Source organism: Macrotis lagotis, chromosome 6, assembly GCF_037893015.1.
Source record: "Macrotis lagotis isolate mMagLag1 chromosome 6, bilby.v1.9.chrom.fasta, whole genome shotgun sequence".
Classification (NCBI taxonomy): Eukaryota; Metazoa; Chordata; class Mammalia; order Peramelemorphia; family Peramelidae; genus Macrotis; species Macrotis lagotis.
Window position 1 is genome coordinate 21,338,119 of NC_133663.1, and position 18,133 is coordinate 21,356,251.

Sequence of the window (18,133 nt, forward strand, 5' to 3'; positions counted from 1 at the left end):
TTGCTGATATTGCTCCCATTTTACAGCTGAGGAAACTGAAGCAAACAAAGATATAAATGAATTGCCTCTGGTCACACAGTTTGGAAGTACATGAAACAGGATTTGAACTCAGGCCTTCCTGGCTGCAGCCCAGTGATCTATCCTTTGCCCTACCTAATTGAGACAGATAAGGCTGTAGATTATTTACTAAGTCACTGAGGGGTTATGATCTGCCTTGGTAGATGACAAATGTCCCAGACCTGATGCTTATTTTTTCACAATAACAAATGTCTATCATTGTGATGTATCTTAAAGACTCTTTTCTAATACTCTTTTCATAATTTGATTTTGGTTATTTCCTACATTTTTTTTCTTCCATTAATATCATCAAATTTTGCCAATCTTATGAACCACAAAAGGGGATCAGAGAAAGGCAGAAAGTAGGAAAATATGGTTTGTTTCAAGTCTGTCTTGTGTGGGTGGGTTACTGGGAAGAGGGAAGAGATGGAAAAACAATTTTGTTACAAAATATATATTACTTACATTCTCCTGCTCTTGATGAATCAAACAATTAGCATTTATTAAATGTCTCCTTTGAGCCTTGTTGTAACTGAACTGTTGCATTGATTGGGATGGGTCTTTTGGCAGAAGGTAGAGGCATCAACCTGCAAACTTGATTTTGGAGTAATGACATCAAGGCCCTACTAACTTCAACTAAGAAGAATGAAAATAATTTGTCAAGTTAGAGAGAATTCTGGGTATTTTCATGGGTACATTTTGTTAGCCTTCCCTACTGTTTTTGTTGCTTATGTGTAGCCCTAAGAGGCATGCAATTTGAGGAGGTATCTGATGGTTATTTCTTTGTCAGATGTAAAAAATTTAAAGCACAAAGAAAATTCACAAGCAATTCCAGAATATTCCATGAATCATAAACAATCATTCACTCAATCGATAATTCAGTCAATCAGAATGCATTTATTAACATTGATTATATGACAGGCACCATGATAAGGCTCCGTATACAATGAAATACAAAATCTGTCCTTGCTCTCAAACAGTTTACATTCTAATGGGAGAGAAAATATAGAAATAATCCTATCTAATGTCTCAGATTTACCACCACATTTCTATACCTTTCCCCCTTTATTTAATGTCACCACATTATATTTTAATACAACTTTCAATATATAGGACTTATAAAAAAATTCTTCCACATTTTCAAGTCCAGCCTCTTCCATCTGCTTTGATTGATCACATTTTCTCATTATTTATGACATCCTTTAATTTGATATTAGCAATTTGGTCAGTTAGCTGGTGCTGTGGATAAAGCGCTGGGCTCTAGTTGAAAAGGCCTTAGTCTAATCTAGTTCCTGATATTTGCTAGCTGTGTGACCCTGGGCAGGTCACTTAACTTACTGCCTCATTCTTCTCATCTATAAAATAGAGATAAAAATAGCAATGTACCACCCAGGAGTATTGCAAACATAAAACAAGACAGTCATTATAAAGACCTTTGCAAATATTAAAATGGTATATAAATGCTAACTATTATGCTATATATTTTTTGAGTGTGAAAAATCTATGATTTTACCTTTTAGGGGAAAAAGTTAGGAATTTCCAATCAGGTCACTGGTTTTAATATAGAGTTATCTAAGGATGTATGCTTCTAGCAGAGAAATGTGACAAGAAGTGATTTAAACAGTTATCTAAGAGATATATAATTGGAAAAGAAGGGAGGCCAGAAATGTCAAAACATTGAGAAGTAGCTCAGGGATAGGAATACACATTACTGGTACTCATGGAAAGTCAAGAGGCATAAAGATAGACCCTTACCTTATTATCCCTGGAAAGTTATTAGAAGTCATGGACCAGAGCTATCTAGTGAGGGGACATGGCTGATTCACAGTTTGTAATGACAAAGGGAATTTCCACATAGTGAAGATTGCAAATTGATTGACTCTAATGTAGGTGATTTTTGTTGTCTAGATGATATTTGATATATGTGATATCTATAGGATTACACATGTATATATACATATACATGTAATCACACACATGCAATGCTCATGTAATAAGGACACCTGCATCTGTATCACAGAAACACACATTATATATGTATGTTATGTAGTTGTGTAGTCTTTGTAAAATGATCAGCTCATAATTTGAGCAATCTGAGCAACTAAAATCTGCCATTTACCTAAATGTAAGTTTTGTTCAGAGTTATGCTCATCTCACTCAGCTTATATCAACTTTTCATGGTGCCATTTGGGGATTTCTTGGCAAAGACACTAAAGTATCATTCTCATTATAAGTGCATTTTATAGGTGAAAAACTGACTTACCTCAGTGAATAAGTGTCTGAGGCCAAATTTGAACTCAAATAATCCTGCCTCCAGATCTGGTGCTGCCTCCATTGTGTCTTTGTGCTGCTCCTTAAATATAGGTTAGAGAAGATTTTTCTCAGTGAAATGTCTTGTGAAAATCTGGTGGGCTTAAGTAAATAGGAAACTCAGCATGAGCTAAAAAAATACAATAAAGACTATTAAGAAAAATGAATATGATAAGAAACAATAGAAATAATAGCCAATGATTTTGCTCTTTACTTCTCAGATTTTACTTATCCTTTGATATTCAGCTCTGATTAACATGCCCAGAGGAAAAGGAACAGGGCATGATTTCTAGATTCCTCAATGTCCTGGTTGAAGGAAGTAGATAGGGTTGATTTCAAGAAGAATAATATGACATACATGTTAGATCTGCTATTATAGTATGCTTCTTAATTGTTATTCAAATTAAATTGAGAGTATGGTAATAAAAGTATGGAGATTATTCTAGAGTTCTATTAAGGCTTGATTGATAAAACATGATGGAAAAGGTAAACATTTATGTCTAGATTTGACTGACTTTAATAGTTGACCTCACAGAAATGGTCTATGTTAGTAATTAATGACAGTAAGTGGGCAGGTATGTGATGTGATTGAGAGAGCCCTGGACTCCTAACTTCAAAACTTGCCTAAACACTCACTAGCTTTGTTGGTCATTTAACTCTGTTTTAGTTTCCTCATTTGAAAAAATTGGTGGAACTTCTAAGGTTATTATAAAGTTCAAATAAGAAAATATCACAAGTGTTCTGCAGACTTTAAAGTGTAATACAAATGCTAGTTATTATTAATCATTTCAACAGAACTATGTTTTTAATTAAAAGATTCATCACGGTGATAATTTTAAGAGGCAACTTGGGGAAAGACCTTCATCTCAACTTCAGACAAAACGGAATCCAATTCATGTGTTGGAGGCATCTAAACTTTTTTTTTACTTAAAGATTTTATTTATTTTGTGTTTTATAATTTTTCCCCAAATCATACTCCCCTCCCCCCACCCCTCACAGGGCAATTTGCCAGTCTTTACATTATTTCCATAGTATACATTGATCCAAATTGAATGTGATGAGAGAGAAATCATATCCTTAAGGAAGAAACATAAAGTATAAGAGATAGCAAGATTAGACAATAAGATAGCAGTTTTCCCCTAAATTAAAGGTAATAGTCCTTGGTCTTTGTTCAAACTCCACAGTTCTTTCTGTGGATATAGATGGTATTCTCCATTGCAGACAGCTCCAAATTGTCCCTGATTGTTGCACTGATGGAATGAGTGAGTCCATCAAGGTTGATCATCACCCCCATGTTGCTGTTAGGGTGTACAGTGTTTTTCTGGTTCTGCTCATTTTGTTCAGCATCAGTTCATGCAAATCAGAGGCACCTAACTTGATCAGATATATTAATTGCTTGAAAAGTATCCTAGAGGAGAGTGAAACATCTTGAGGACAGAAGGTACAAATTTCAATTTAGGATGTGACCATAAGCCTCACTTATTACCACTAGGAGTCTCAAAATTCTATTTTGAAAAAAAAAAAAAAAGCATACACAAATTATCTTAAAGATATTCTGTTTCAGCACTCTTTAAAGCTAATTCCATTTAAAAACCTTAGTATCAAATGACTTACATTTCATATCAAGAGCATCTACTACCTCTGATATGGAAAAATTGCCAATATATATACGAAAATGAGAGGTTCTTTTCTTTTGATACCTCTGTACTAGTGCTGCTGGTAGTGATGAAATCTTTCCCTTTCTCTCAAAGGTTACTAACTAACCTTCAGGAAAAAAATGGTCTTACCCATCTTTTGTCCATATTTAGAGCTTCATGTTCATAAATCACTCTAAAAATGGCACTTCTCATTTGGAAAGTAGAAAGAAGTTGCCTGAAAAAATGTGAAACTTTCTTGAAAATGCCATTTTGCTATTGGTTGGCTTAATTACAATGAGCTTATTTCAGAAACTATTAGGGAAAATTTTCTCTTGAATTTAGATGGGATTGATACTTCCCAGTGAAATGAAAGTTATGGTCCCTGTGAGGACATTCATCAGTATAAGTTGAAATTTCATCATTCTTGAGTGGAGTAAAACCTTGTTAATTTGTTCTAATTGGGGAAAGTGAAGGTCAGTGTGACTTTTGAAAAAAAATCTGAATTATGGAACATTTGAGAAGAAAGGAAATTGTATTACTTTTAGTGCACACACATAATGCATGTGGAGTAAAAGAGAGAACTGGATTATATTTCTTAAGAAATCTGCTTTAACAAATATAATTATTTGTAATTAGCAAATTGTCTTAATACAAGGACTACTGTTACAGTGCTATTGAAACCATAGTTGGCTTTCACTCTTCAGTGGCCAACACATTTTGCTAATTGATATACTCTATTTGCTAATCAATCCTTTTAGATAGAGAGAGGTAGACACACACATATATGCATGCATGCTTAACAAGATAAGGAAAGATCAAATTTATCTCAGAACTTTTGAAATTTCATGGCTTAAAATTTGTGGAGTTTGGATTAATGATGATGTGTACTTTTTAACTGGTGGGAAACAAATGACATAGTAGAGAGAGGGCTGGCTTGGGGATCAGGAAGACCTGAGTTCAAGTCCTACATTGGACCCATTGGACCATATAATCATGGGGGAAATATTTTGATTGGCCTAAGAAGCACTCTAAGGATATATTATTGATGAACTAAATATTTGCATTGAAAGCAGAATTTCCATAATGGGACCTCCTTACCACAGATAAAACCACAGGATCAGACCCCCAAACAAAGATAACATTACTATTCTTTCTTCCTTCCTTTCCTCCTTTTCTCCCTCCTTTCTTCCTTCCTTCATTCCTCTCTAATTCCCTCCCTTCCTCCCCTCCTTCCTTTCTCCTTCCTTCCTTCCTTCCTTCCTTTCTTCCTCTTTCCTTTCCTTCTTCCCTTCCTTCTTTCCTTCCCTCTTCCCTCCCTCGTTTCCTTCCTCCCTCATTTCCTCCCTCCCTCCCTCCCTCCCTCCCTCCCTTCCTTCCTTCCTTCCTTCCTTCCTTCCTTCCTTCCTTCCTTCCTTCCTTCCTTCCTTCCTTCCTTCTTCTTTCCTTCCTCCATTCCTCCTTTCCTTTATTCCTTCTTTCCTCTCTCCCTAACCACTCATGTTTAGATAAAATAGTAAAATTACTTTTATTCCCCCAAAATATATTTGATGGAGAGCTAAACTCATTTGTGAATACTATTAGACAATGGAAAGTCCTTGTGCTTAGGAAGCCAACTATAGAGTTTTGAATTTAAGTTTCTTTCAGAGTCATTCTCTGCATCTACTGTGGGCTTTAATGCAACTCATGAAAACCCAGTATGGGAGAAATCACCTGCTATTGCAAAGTCTCTTACTAATGCTTTGCTTAATTTGCTTACCCCTGCTAACTTAGAAACCATTAGCATGTTCTGGTCATGATACTCATACAATTACCTACCATCCCACTGTGTTTTCACGTAGAGTTATGAGGCAGCACAGTCACTGCTCCTGATGGACTGATGTATCTTCAAAAATCCACTGTGAAGATTTAAAGATTTAGTTAATACCTTATTTTATTTCTTAAAAAAGTACAACAATAAAGATACTAGCAGTAGAATGTGAACTCCCTGAGGGAAGGGACTTTTTTCAAGTCAAGCACCTTCATGTTTAGCTCCAATCACTCATTGTGATATGGAGTGACCTTAACTTTTTGAACATTATGCTACTAGAGTTTGATTTTTGTAAGGTTTTATCATTCTAGAAAGGATTCCGATACATTCTCAGCAATGGACTATACCACTTTTCTGATAAGGGTAGGGAAGCTTATCACCTAGTCTGGTTTGAGTGCTTAGTGATGGAACCTTGACCATGGAAAACATTTAAATCTAGAAAAATACACAATGGCACTTAGTTCCTCAGCAGCACAGAATAGAAGAGTGGAAGGACATTAGGAAGCATACAATTTTTATCCTAAAATTTAATGTGTTGTTAATATTATAAATGTAAGATTGTTTGTTTCATGACTGATGAGTGGACATACTACTGGAGGGACTGAATCCTTGAGATTTATTCTTACCATAAATGAAACTAGATGAAACAATAGAGTTGCAAATAAATGGAAGGATAGCTTATAATTTCTCTTTAGTGGCCCTTCCAAAAATAAGAGAAAAGAAATGGCATAGTTGGTTCTGACATGTACCTAAGGGTAGCAAAAAGCTCATTCCATTGACTATTCAAACATCTCTTTTTTCACTAACCAGGTGTTCCCAATTACTTAATGTTTTGTCCTGATTACATCATTGTAAAATGTTACAGACTACTAGAAGAGCTAACTATGCATAAGAATTAGCTTTAAACATTTACACAGAGCAAACCAACTGGATGAAAATAATCTTTTGCCTTGATTAAAACATGGCAAAGCTAAATATTCATTTGAAATTGATAGTTCAAATAAGATACCTACTGAGCCATAAATTAAACAGAAATACACAGTGGATTGATTTCAGGTTATTTTAATACTCCTTTCATAATCCAAATTTCTTCCAGACAGTAATCCTCCTTCTTTAATGCCAATATTCTATGAGAGATGTTGTAGATAGTATGCCTGCGAGTGTGCAGGCATACTCAAGTCTTGGAGGAATGAAAAAGTGAGGATTATACATTGACATGCAGTCGGTGGAGAGGTGTAAAATGCCTGTGAAGAGACTTCAATGAATAACAAGCACATTGGGAACTTTGAAGAAGAGGCATGTTATCATGGAAATGAGTGTAAAGGAAGATAGACTGGTCACTTGGTAAAAGCCAAAAGGATGCTTTCAATATCAGGAAAAAGGAAAAGAGGTCTCTATAACTTCACTTTCATGAATGGACATTGATAAGTTATGTATGGGCTGCTATTTACATCACTGGATGTAACTTCCACATTAATTAGATCACATGGATTCAGTAGTAATGACTCTTGGACTAGGTAGGAGAATAATGGGTTGACCAAGGTAGAATCTTAATTACTGCATGTGTTAATTATTGTTTCCTTTATTCTTTTACTTGTTCAGTCATTTTATTGTGTTCAATGCTCTGTGACCCATTTGGAATTTTCTTGGTAGAAATATGGAATCACCTGGCATTTCCTTTTTTAGTTCATTTTATAGATGAGAAAACTGAGTAAAACAGGTTAAGTGACTTTTTAAGGTCACACAGGTAGCAAGTGTCTGAGGTCAGATTTGAACTATGAAGAGTATTCCTGGTCTGGTGTTCCACCCACTGTGATACCTAGTTACCCCCTTTCTTTCTATGAACTATTTATAAAGGTTCTTCCTTCTACTTCTGTGTTGCAAATAGCTCTAGACTTACCATCATTATTTATGGAATTTCTGCCTGAGCACAAATGAAAAAAAAAAAGATTGTTTAAAATGTGTTTTGAACTTTGCTTTCTACCTAGCTGTTGATCTGGCAGACATTTAACTTGAATATAAAGTCAAGAGAGTCACTCCAAAGTTCTAAGAGAACAAAGATATGTCTTTTGTCTGTAAGATATAGTTTTATGCTAAAGGTTCAGTTTCAATAATAATTTCAGTGAATAGAATGAAAGCATTTATTTTCAAAGTATATATAAATGATAATGTTAGGAATGGAAGAGAAAGATGATATATATTTGTTTCAGTCTCTTTACCTACAAAATTGATTAAAAACATGCAAACATCTTCTGTCTCCTCTGTTCACATATCTATTTTAGCAGTTGATGCAATTTTACCTCTTAGGGGTTGACTTAAAAGTGAAGAAGGCAGTGATTCTTGTATATAGTTTTGTATATCGAGCCTTCAAGTTTAAACAGCTTTGGGATGAAAGAGACTGTGAAAATGGGAGATCATTATCCTTACCCTAAGTCTACTCCAATCCTTTAAATCATATTCTAAGTTTCTATATTGGAGACTGAGTCAATCGAAGTAGGTTCTAAAGTGCCAAAAGCACTTTAATGAGCCCAGGGTGTATACTCAGATTCAAAATGTTCAAGGCTTTAGGAAGTTCTATAATATTAAGAATATATTTCATTCTTGAGGTTTAATCCAAGGAAAGCTGAGATTTTGCTAGTGCTTTTTTAAAAATAGCTTTTTGAAGTTAGCAATGGCCATAAACAGAGGCTCACCAAATGCATTCATAAGCCTTTTCAAGTTTTCTATAAGATCCTATGCGATGAGTAAGTTATCAATTTATGGAGTCAGTAATGTGGTTACTTTTCTAGTATCATCAGGAAACTACAGAAAGAAAAGGCAACTTGACTTAAATACACACAAAACTGTCAATTATTATTTATTCTACTTCTTTTGCTATTTTCTAAACCTTTTAAAGTTTGGTTTTTGACATCATTGCTCAAGTGAAAATGTCTTTCCCCCCCAAAAAAAAATTACATTGCTAAGACTTTCCCTCTCTTCATGGTTATATTTCCTTCTTTGGGGTTTTGTGCTGCTGCTCTCTCTTTCTTCTTCTGTCTGACTGTCTGCTCCTTCTCAATATCCTTTGCTGGATTTCCATCCAGATCTCTCCCGTTTTCGATGGGTCTATGTCAAGGTTCTAGCTTGGATTTTCCTCTTTTTTTCCTCTGTAATTTCTCACTTGATGACATCAGCAACTCCAATAAGTTATATAAAAAAGGGAACCATATAGAATTCATATTCATACTTTCATGTATAAGCCTTTTTGTCTTTTCTTCTGTGTATATGGAAATGTTAATTTAATTTGGTATTTCAATTTGGTATTCATTTGGTTCTGAATTTAAAAAGAAAATACCAAATATTCCAACTTTTGCATGAGACCAATACGTATACCTTCTGGTGTTAATTCTGTCCCCCCCCCCCCCCAATTCCAGGATTACTTCATATGTGCTTGCTGTGTGTGAGTGTATGTGTGTATATATATATATATATATATATATATATATGTATATATATGTGTGTGTGTGTGTGTGTGTGTCTGTGTGTGTGTTTTAATAAACCTATACATGCACAGAAAATGTTTCTTTTATTGATATTTTATTTTTATAAATACATGTCATAAAAGTTTTTCAACATTCATTCATATGCATATGTATATTTTTAAGTTACAAAAGTTTCCTTTCTAACTCCCTTCCCACCTCCCCCTCCCCTCAGCAGGGAACAGTCAAGTTAACATAGTACATACATATTTGTAATAAACATGTTGACATATTAATCATTTTCCAGATGAGGAATTAGGATTAAGGGAAAGAAATACATAACAGACAATTTTTATTAAGTGTTTATCAGATTCTGAAGGGGTTTTTTTTTTTGGTTTGGTTTGGTTTTTCTTCCTCTGGATGGGGATAGCATTGTCCATAGCTATTCTAATACCATTGTCCTAGCTCTCTGAACTGCTGAGAGAAGCTGCTTCTATCAGGGTTGATCATCTCACAATGTTGCTTTTAATGTTTTGCTTTTTTCCATTCCCTTCCCTCAGCATCAGATCCTGTAAGTCAATCCATGCTACTCTAGAGTCCCACCATTTATGGTTTCTTACAGAACAATCATATTCCAATTATATAGAATAATAATATTCTAATAATATTCTAGTATTCATGTACCATAACCTGTTTAGCCATTTCCAAATTGATGGACAACCCCTCAACTTCCAATTCTTTGCCACTACAAAAAGAGCTGCTACGAATATTTTGGAGCATATAGACTTTTCCCATTTTTTTATGATTTCTTCTGGATATAGACCTAGAATTAGAATGGCTGGGTCAAAAGATAGGAACAGTTTTATTGCTCTTTGGCCTAATTCCATATTACTTTCCAGAATGATTGGATCCATTCACAACTATACCAGCAATGCATCAATATCCCAATCCTACCACAACCTTTCCAACAATGATCATTTTCACTCTTTCTCATCTTAGCCAAACTGGTAGGTGTGAGGTAATACCTCAGAGTTGTTTTAATTTACATTTCTCTAATCACTAATAATTTGGAGCATTTTTCATATGATTCATAATTTATTTATTTATTATAACTTTCATTTTTATATTCATAACTTTAATTTCTTCATTTGAAAACTGTCTATATCCTTTGACCATTTATCAATTGGGGAATGATTTATGACCTTATTAATTAAATACAATTCTTTATATATTTTAGAAATGATGCTTTTATCATAACTCCTAGTTGTGAAAATTGTTTCCTAGCTCTCTGCTTTCCTTCTGATTTTGGCAGCATTGATTTTATTAGTGTAAAACCTTTTTAATTTAATATAGTTAAAATCATTCATTTTTCAGTTTTTAATGTACTCTATTTCTTCTTCAGTCATACATTTATCCCCTTTCCATAGCTCTATCTGATAGATAATTCTTGGTCTATTAATTTATCTATGTGTCACTCTTTATGTCTAAATCCTATACCCATTTTGACCTTATTTTGGTATAGGTATGAGATGTGGATATTTTAGATGTTTTATATCTGGTAGAGCTATGCCACTTTCCTTTTCATTTTTTTTCATCATTTTCCCTTGCAATTCTTGACATTTGTTGCACCAGATGAATTTTGTTACTATTTTTTCCTAGCTTGTAAAATATGGTAGTTTGATTGGTATGGCACTGAATAAGTAATTTACATTGGGTAGAATTGTCAGGATTTTTTTATATTAGCTAGATCTAACCATGAGCAATTAACATTTTTTTCAATTATTTAGATCTGACTATTTGGGTAAGAAGTGCTTTATGATTGTGTTCATATAGTTTTTGGATTTGTCTTGGGAGGTAGATTCCCAAGTATTTAATGTTTTCTATAGTTACTTTAAATGGAATTTCTCTTTCTATCTTCTGCTCTTGGGCTTTGTTGTTCATATATAGAACTGCTGATGATTTATGTGGGTTTATTGTATATCCTTCTATTTTGCTAAATTTGTTAATTGTTTCAAGGAGATTTTAGAGGATTTTCTGGAGTTCTCTAAATATATCATATCATCTGCAAAGAATGAAAGCTTTATTTCTTCATTGCTAATTCTGATTCTTTCAATTTCTTTTTCTTCTCTTATTGCTAAAGCTAGCATTTCTAATACTATATTGAATAGTAATGATAATAATGGGCATCCTTATTTCACCCCTTATTTTATTGGAAATGCCCCAAATTTATCCTCATTACATACAATATTTGTTGATGGTTTTATATAGATATTATTTATTATTTTAAGGAAAACTCCATTTATGTCTAAGCTTTCTAGAGTTTTTGATAGGAATAGATGTATTTTATGAAAGGCTTTTTCTGCTTCTATTGAGATAATCATATGATTTCTATTGGTTTTGCTAGTGATATCTTAAATTCTGTTGAAAGCTTTTCTAGTATTAAAACATCCCTGCCTGCCTGGTATAAATCCAACCTAATCATGGTGTACTATCCTGGTAATAACTTTCATAGTTTCCTTGCTAAAATTTTATTTAAGATTTTTGCATCAATATTCATTAGGGAAATCGGTCCATAATTTTCTTTGTCTGTTTTGATTATTTCTGGTTTGGTTATCACCATGTGTCATAAAAGGAATTTGGAAGAACTCTTCCTTCTCCTATTTTTGGAAATAATTTATGTAGAATAGAAATTAATTGTTCCTTAAATGTTTGGTAGAATTTACTTATAAATCCATCTAGACCTGGAGACTTTTTCTTAGGGAGTTTATTGATGGTTTCTTCAATTTTGTTTTCTGAAATGGAGTTATTTAAGTATTTTATTTCCTCTTCTGTTAATCTGGGTAGTTAGTATTTTTGTCAATATTCATCCATTTCATATAGATTATCCAATTTATTGACATACAGTTCAACAAAGTAATTCTGCATTATTTCTTTAATTTCCTCCCCATTGGTGGTTAATTCACCCTTTTCATTTTTGATTCTCACAATATGATTATCTTTTTTCTTTTTTAACTAAATGTTTATCTATATTTATTGATTTCTTCATAGAGTCAACTCTTAGTTTTATTTATTAGATCAATGGTTTTCTTGCTTTCAGTTTTATCAATCTCTCCCTTGATTTTTAGAATTTCTAATTTTGTATATAATTGGGGATCTTTAATTTGTTTTTTTTCTAGCTTTTTAGTTGCATACCAAATTCACTGATCTCCTATTTCTCTATTTAATTCATATAGGCATATAGAAATTTAAAGTTTCCTCTCAAAATGCCTTGGCTGCATCACATAAATTTTTTGTATGATGCTTCCTTAGTATCATTTTCTTTTATATTATTATTGATTATTTCTATTATTTGCTGTTTGATCCACCCATTATTAAAATTAAGTTATTTAGTTTCTAATTAGTTGTTCGTTTATCTTTCCATGAACCTTTATTACATGTAATTTCTATCACATCATAGTCTGAGAAGTGTGCTTTTATTATTTCTGCATTTCTGCATTTGATTATAAGGTTTTTATGCCTTAGTACATTTTTGTACTAAGTCAATTTTGTACTAGATACATTTTTGTACTAGGTCAATTTTGGTAGAGGAGCCATGTACTACCAAAAAAGGTATACTTTTTCCTATCCCCATTAACTTTTCTCCATTCACCTTCTTGATTTCCTTCTTGTTTATTTTGTGGTTAGATTCATCTAGTTCTGAGAAAGGGAGTTTGAAGTCCCCAATTATTAAAGTGTTGCTGTCTATGTCTCCTTGTATTTATTTCAGCTTTTCCCTCTAGAAATCTGGATGCTCTGCCACTAGGTGCATATATGTATGGTTATGATATAGCTTCATTACCAATTATGCCATTTAAGAAGATATAGGTTATTTTCTTATCACTTTTAATGAGACTGATTTTTGCTTTTACTTTATCTGAAATCAGGATCGGTACTCCTGATTATTTTACTTCAGTTGATGCATTATATATTTTGCTTCCTCCTTTTATCGTTACCCTGTGTGTGTATGAAAATAAATTTCTCAAACATAAGGTCAAACACATATGGTTTAAATGGTGTGTAATTTGACGGATTCATAAGAATATAGGAATTAATAAATTTTCAGTTAATATTGTCCCTTTCTGAGTAATCTCCTTGGGAAACTGTACTTATTGCAAGAGCCTTTGGATGTCAATGGGGACAAATTTGAATCCTTTAAGGGTGAGTTGGAGTTTTGGGATGGACCAAAAGTTATTGGGTTCCCTAACTAGCAAATAAAATGGCATATCAAGTTAGAACATGTCTTCCTACCCCACCTTCTTGACAAAAATGAAGTATTTATTACACAAGGATGATGCTGATTTTCTTTTTTGGTTTTCTTACCATCTGTGAAGGTAGCTTCAGATTTGGAGCTCAAAGGCACTACTTTCAACTTCCTTCTACCCCATGGCTATATGCAGGTAGAGTGTTCTTTGGAGACAAACTACAAAAACTTTAGTTGTTCAACTGTGTTCTGGAAATAAGGTAATGAGACTAAGTAGGGAAAAAAACAAACTTCCTTTCTTTAGTGCTTGACATCAATGATGCATTTTAGACTTGCATATTTTCAGGTAATGAGGGTAATTTCATTGAGTTAATCTTTAAAAGTACATATTTTATTTAGGGAACAATAAATACATTAGAAAAAGTTCTAGCAATGGCAAAATTCTTTGACAGGGTAGTTTAAAGTTCATTAGATTTGGACACATTTGTTGATTATTCATCATGAAATATATGTTTATCATATTGGATATCAAGGTTTTCTTTTATAAACAGAACATTTTTCAAGACTATTCTTGGTTTTCGTCTTTAGATTTTTGATGTTGTTTAAATCAGATGAGTTCCTCATCCAGAGATATATTTACCTTCATCTCTTTGATAAATTTCTTAAACTGTATTAACTTTAAAATTCTGTAAGGTCATGTCTCAGTTTATGAGCTCCATGTATTCATATTTATAGTACTATAATAATTGTTTAGCTAAGAATTCTTAATGTAATAAAAATGCTTTCAATCCGTTTTCCTCCATATTTATTACATTATATTTCTCCTGAGTCATATTTTCTATTGCAAAGTTTTGTGCATCTCTTATTTTTTCCTCAGAAATGTTTAAACATCTTTTTCATGAAAAGTTTAGTTTTGCTCCCATAGGATTATATTTAGTATACTGAGTAGATTATTATTGGTTATAAACCTGTATCTTTTGCCTTCAGCACGACTGGATTTCATGCTCTTTGTTTCTGGCTAATAAATCTTCTATGATGTAGATTATGGTACCTGGGTAGTCTTTTGGTTTGCTGTGCTTTGTATTTTATTTTTTTGTTTATCTCAATGTTTTTTCTTTGATCCAAAGTTTTATATTTTGGCAATCATATGCCTGGGGGTTTTTGTTTGGGGATTTCTTTCAAGAGGTGATTGGATTCTTTTTACTTTTGCTTTGCCCTTTGCCACTATGGAATCTGAGAAATTTTCTTCTTTGGTTTCCTGAAATATGATATTATGTTTTTTTGATTATTGCTTTCAGATAATCTAATTATTATTAATTTGTCTCTCTTTGATCTATTTCCAGATTAGTTGTTGTGTACATGAGACTTTGCCCTTTCTTCTATTTGTAGACAGGTATCTTTTTTCTAATATTTCTTGTTTTTTCATCATGGCATTGACTTCAGTTTGGTACATTCTAATTTTCAAAGATCCTGTTGCTTTTATGTATGATTTTATTTATATTAGATCAAACTATCATTTGTCTTTTAAATTCTTTCTCACATAGTTCTCATTTCTTTTCCAACTTTCCTTTTAGAACTGTCATTTCTTTTTTATGTGTTTCATCTAATTTTCTTATTTCATTTTCAAAATCATGTTTTTTGTTTTTAAAAAAGATTTCTTCATTTCTTACAGTTATTGTAGATGAATTTGTATTTAAACTCTGTGTTTCTTTGAAACTTTTTATAGAAGTTATTAAATCATTTTTTCTTATGGGTTTATATCTTTGTTGTTGATTGTAAGCATTACCCAACATAATAACTTTTTGCCACAAGATACTTCTTTTGTTAACTCATTTTTCCAGTCTAACTTCCCTACTTTGAACTATGTGAATGTACCATACTCTGTTTTCTATATGAGGGGATGGATGAGGGCCATGCTGGGTTATATTTTATGTCCTCTTGAATCCTACTACTACTTTCTCCAAGTAAAATAAGTGCTGTGTTATTCCATCATCTCAGGAATACCTCAAACTGAAGAAATTTAAGCTTTCAGTATATCAAAGTGTTCAAGATTCAGGACAAAGACCTGTGCATCACAACTATAGTCTTGCCTTTGGATGAAGTTCTAGTACATTGGTGTTGTACTCCATCACTGTTTGTTAAACAGAAAGCTCTACAGATTCAGAGTGATAAAACTTCAAGTTTCATTGTGGGCTGAACTCCCTGTTCTGGTTATTACACAGCAAACTTCAGATGGATCTAGGGGGCTATATCTACGTTATTTTTCTGCTCCTGGCAAAAAACCAAGTTGCTGCTTATTTCTCTATTAGCACCTCACTTAGTATACAGTCTAGTTCCTTCTCCTGGGGTACCAATCTTAGGTATAGATTCCTTCCTCAATCTGCACTGCATCTGTCCTTCAGAACTGGGAGCTGAATGACAGAGCCATCAGTTGGAAGCTGACCCTTCTGACCTCTCTGCCCTAATGCACAGTCACAGCTGGTTTAGTCACTAGGCACAGGTGTTCCTGGCTAGATCCTGACCCCATTGTCCACAGTCTTCCTCTGTTGATCTGGGATGGAAAGATAGGCAAGAACCCATTCCTTTCTAGCTAACTATTGCCGCATCTCTCCATCTCACAGCTGCTCTCCCTTTTTCTCTCATAATAAGACAGAAGCAATTATCTCTGTCACTCAAATGGTGTAGGAAAATCCAGAGCGAATTATTTCCGTAGAGTAGGAAATATTTCATTTTTTATATTTATATCTCAACACCTAGCTCAGAGTTTGGCACACAGAAGACTTAAATAAAATGCTCATTGTCTGACCTGACAAGTATTTCATTTTTCTGCCAATATTCCATATAATTTTTCCCCTTGTGAAGTGTTTCTATCTTCTTGGCTCATTGACTCAGCTATATTTCAAAAGATTATTTTTCCCTTTTTATTTTCTGAGGTTAATTTGAGGAATATCTGTGTGATGATCATAATAGATCTTTAGTTTTCTCTGCCGCTTTACTTTAAACAGAACATAAGTGAAATCCTTTCAGTAAAATTCTTTCAAATGACTCAAAAGATTGATTTTTAGTAGTGATCCCAAATAAAAGATGACTGATTTAAAATATTATTAAAAATTAATAAAATTGTTATTTAAAATTTTAGAATCTAACTAGATTTGAGAGACTGAATAAGTAATAAGAATAAGAAAGTCTATGACCAATTTATGCTTTATCCTTGGGAGCAATTAGAGATTTAATAGTTCATCTTTTTTCATTTATCCCTTTCCTAATGTAAATTACTATAATTGAGAATGTTTCCTTTTATCACATCTTTGCTTTAAAATTTTCAGTTTCTGTTTGTATGTGTTTATCAGTTCTTTGATCCTGCAGTAAATATGGGGCTTAATTTTTCAAAAAAATTAACTATACATTTCATGTAGGATCACCAGAAGTTAACCAAAATTAGAGCTTGCTTATGTTATAATTACATTTTCTTTGTAATTAGTTTTGCTCTCTACTATATATCATGTTTATTTCCCAATTTTCCTTATTCTATTTACTAATATTTCACATTTTCCTTATTACTTGTGCTTGTTTGTGCCTTGAAATGTAACTGAGTATTGATATCCAGAATAAATACACCAGCCTACACCACAAAGAGATGGAAACACTAGCTAATATGGAGACAGCTCTCTGTTTACTGCATTGAAATCACTGCTGGGGAGGCTGTTTAACCTTTGGAATAAAAACAGAAACATTATTAACATGCTTCCAATTGAAATTAATTAATAATGAGATTATTGTACATCATAAATATCAGTAGACATATTTAATTATTTGATGCTTGATCAATGAGACAAATTTTTGGTTATGTGATTTATTTTGATCCATCTCTTTCTGATAGTGTTCTGTAGTTAGTCAGGAAGTTATCTATCATTTATTGATTGCCTACTATATGACAGAGTCAGCTATGTGGCCCAGGAGATAGAGTGCTGGACCTGAAGTCAGGAAGACTCATTTTCAGACCCTCACTCACAGTGTGACCTTGCACAAGTCACTTAACCCTGTTTGCCTCAGTTTCTTCATTTGCAAAGTGAAAAGGATGAACAATTACAAAAATAGCTCATCACTTTGATAAGTGATAGGGACATAAGGAAAAATAAAACAAAATAAGTATCAACATAATAAATTCCTTGTGGACAATTGTTTCAGGTCATAAGGTAGAAAGGTTTGCTTTGGGCGTCCATCATTACATTTAACTTTATGAGAAGGAAGTTCTTGGAGTCCTTTGTACTATGTGAAAGTGATTCACAAGGGAATCAAAGACCATCCTTTTAGTTGGTGCCATTCTGCTTCAAGAAGAGATAACAGATAGACTGTTTTATTTGCCTTATTTCCAATATGCATGTTTTAGAATAGCATGGCTAATGAGGGAAAAAGGGGGAAACAGAAAACTTTTCTGTATGTGAAATGACTGATTCATTTCCTTAGCAACCCAGATGATCAACCAAGTTCCTCTAAAGAGAGGCTTTGTACTTGGTCTCTCTAGTGCAGGGGTGTGGAACTTTTTTTCTGCCAAGGGTCAGTCGTATATTTATATCATTCTAGAGTCATACCAAATTAAAAATTGTCAGACTATATTTGGGCA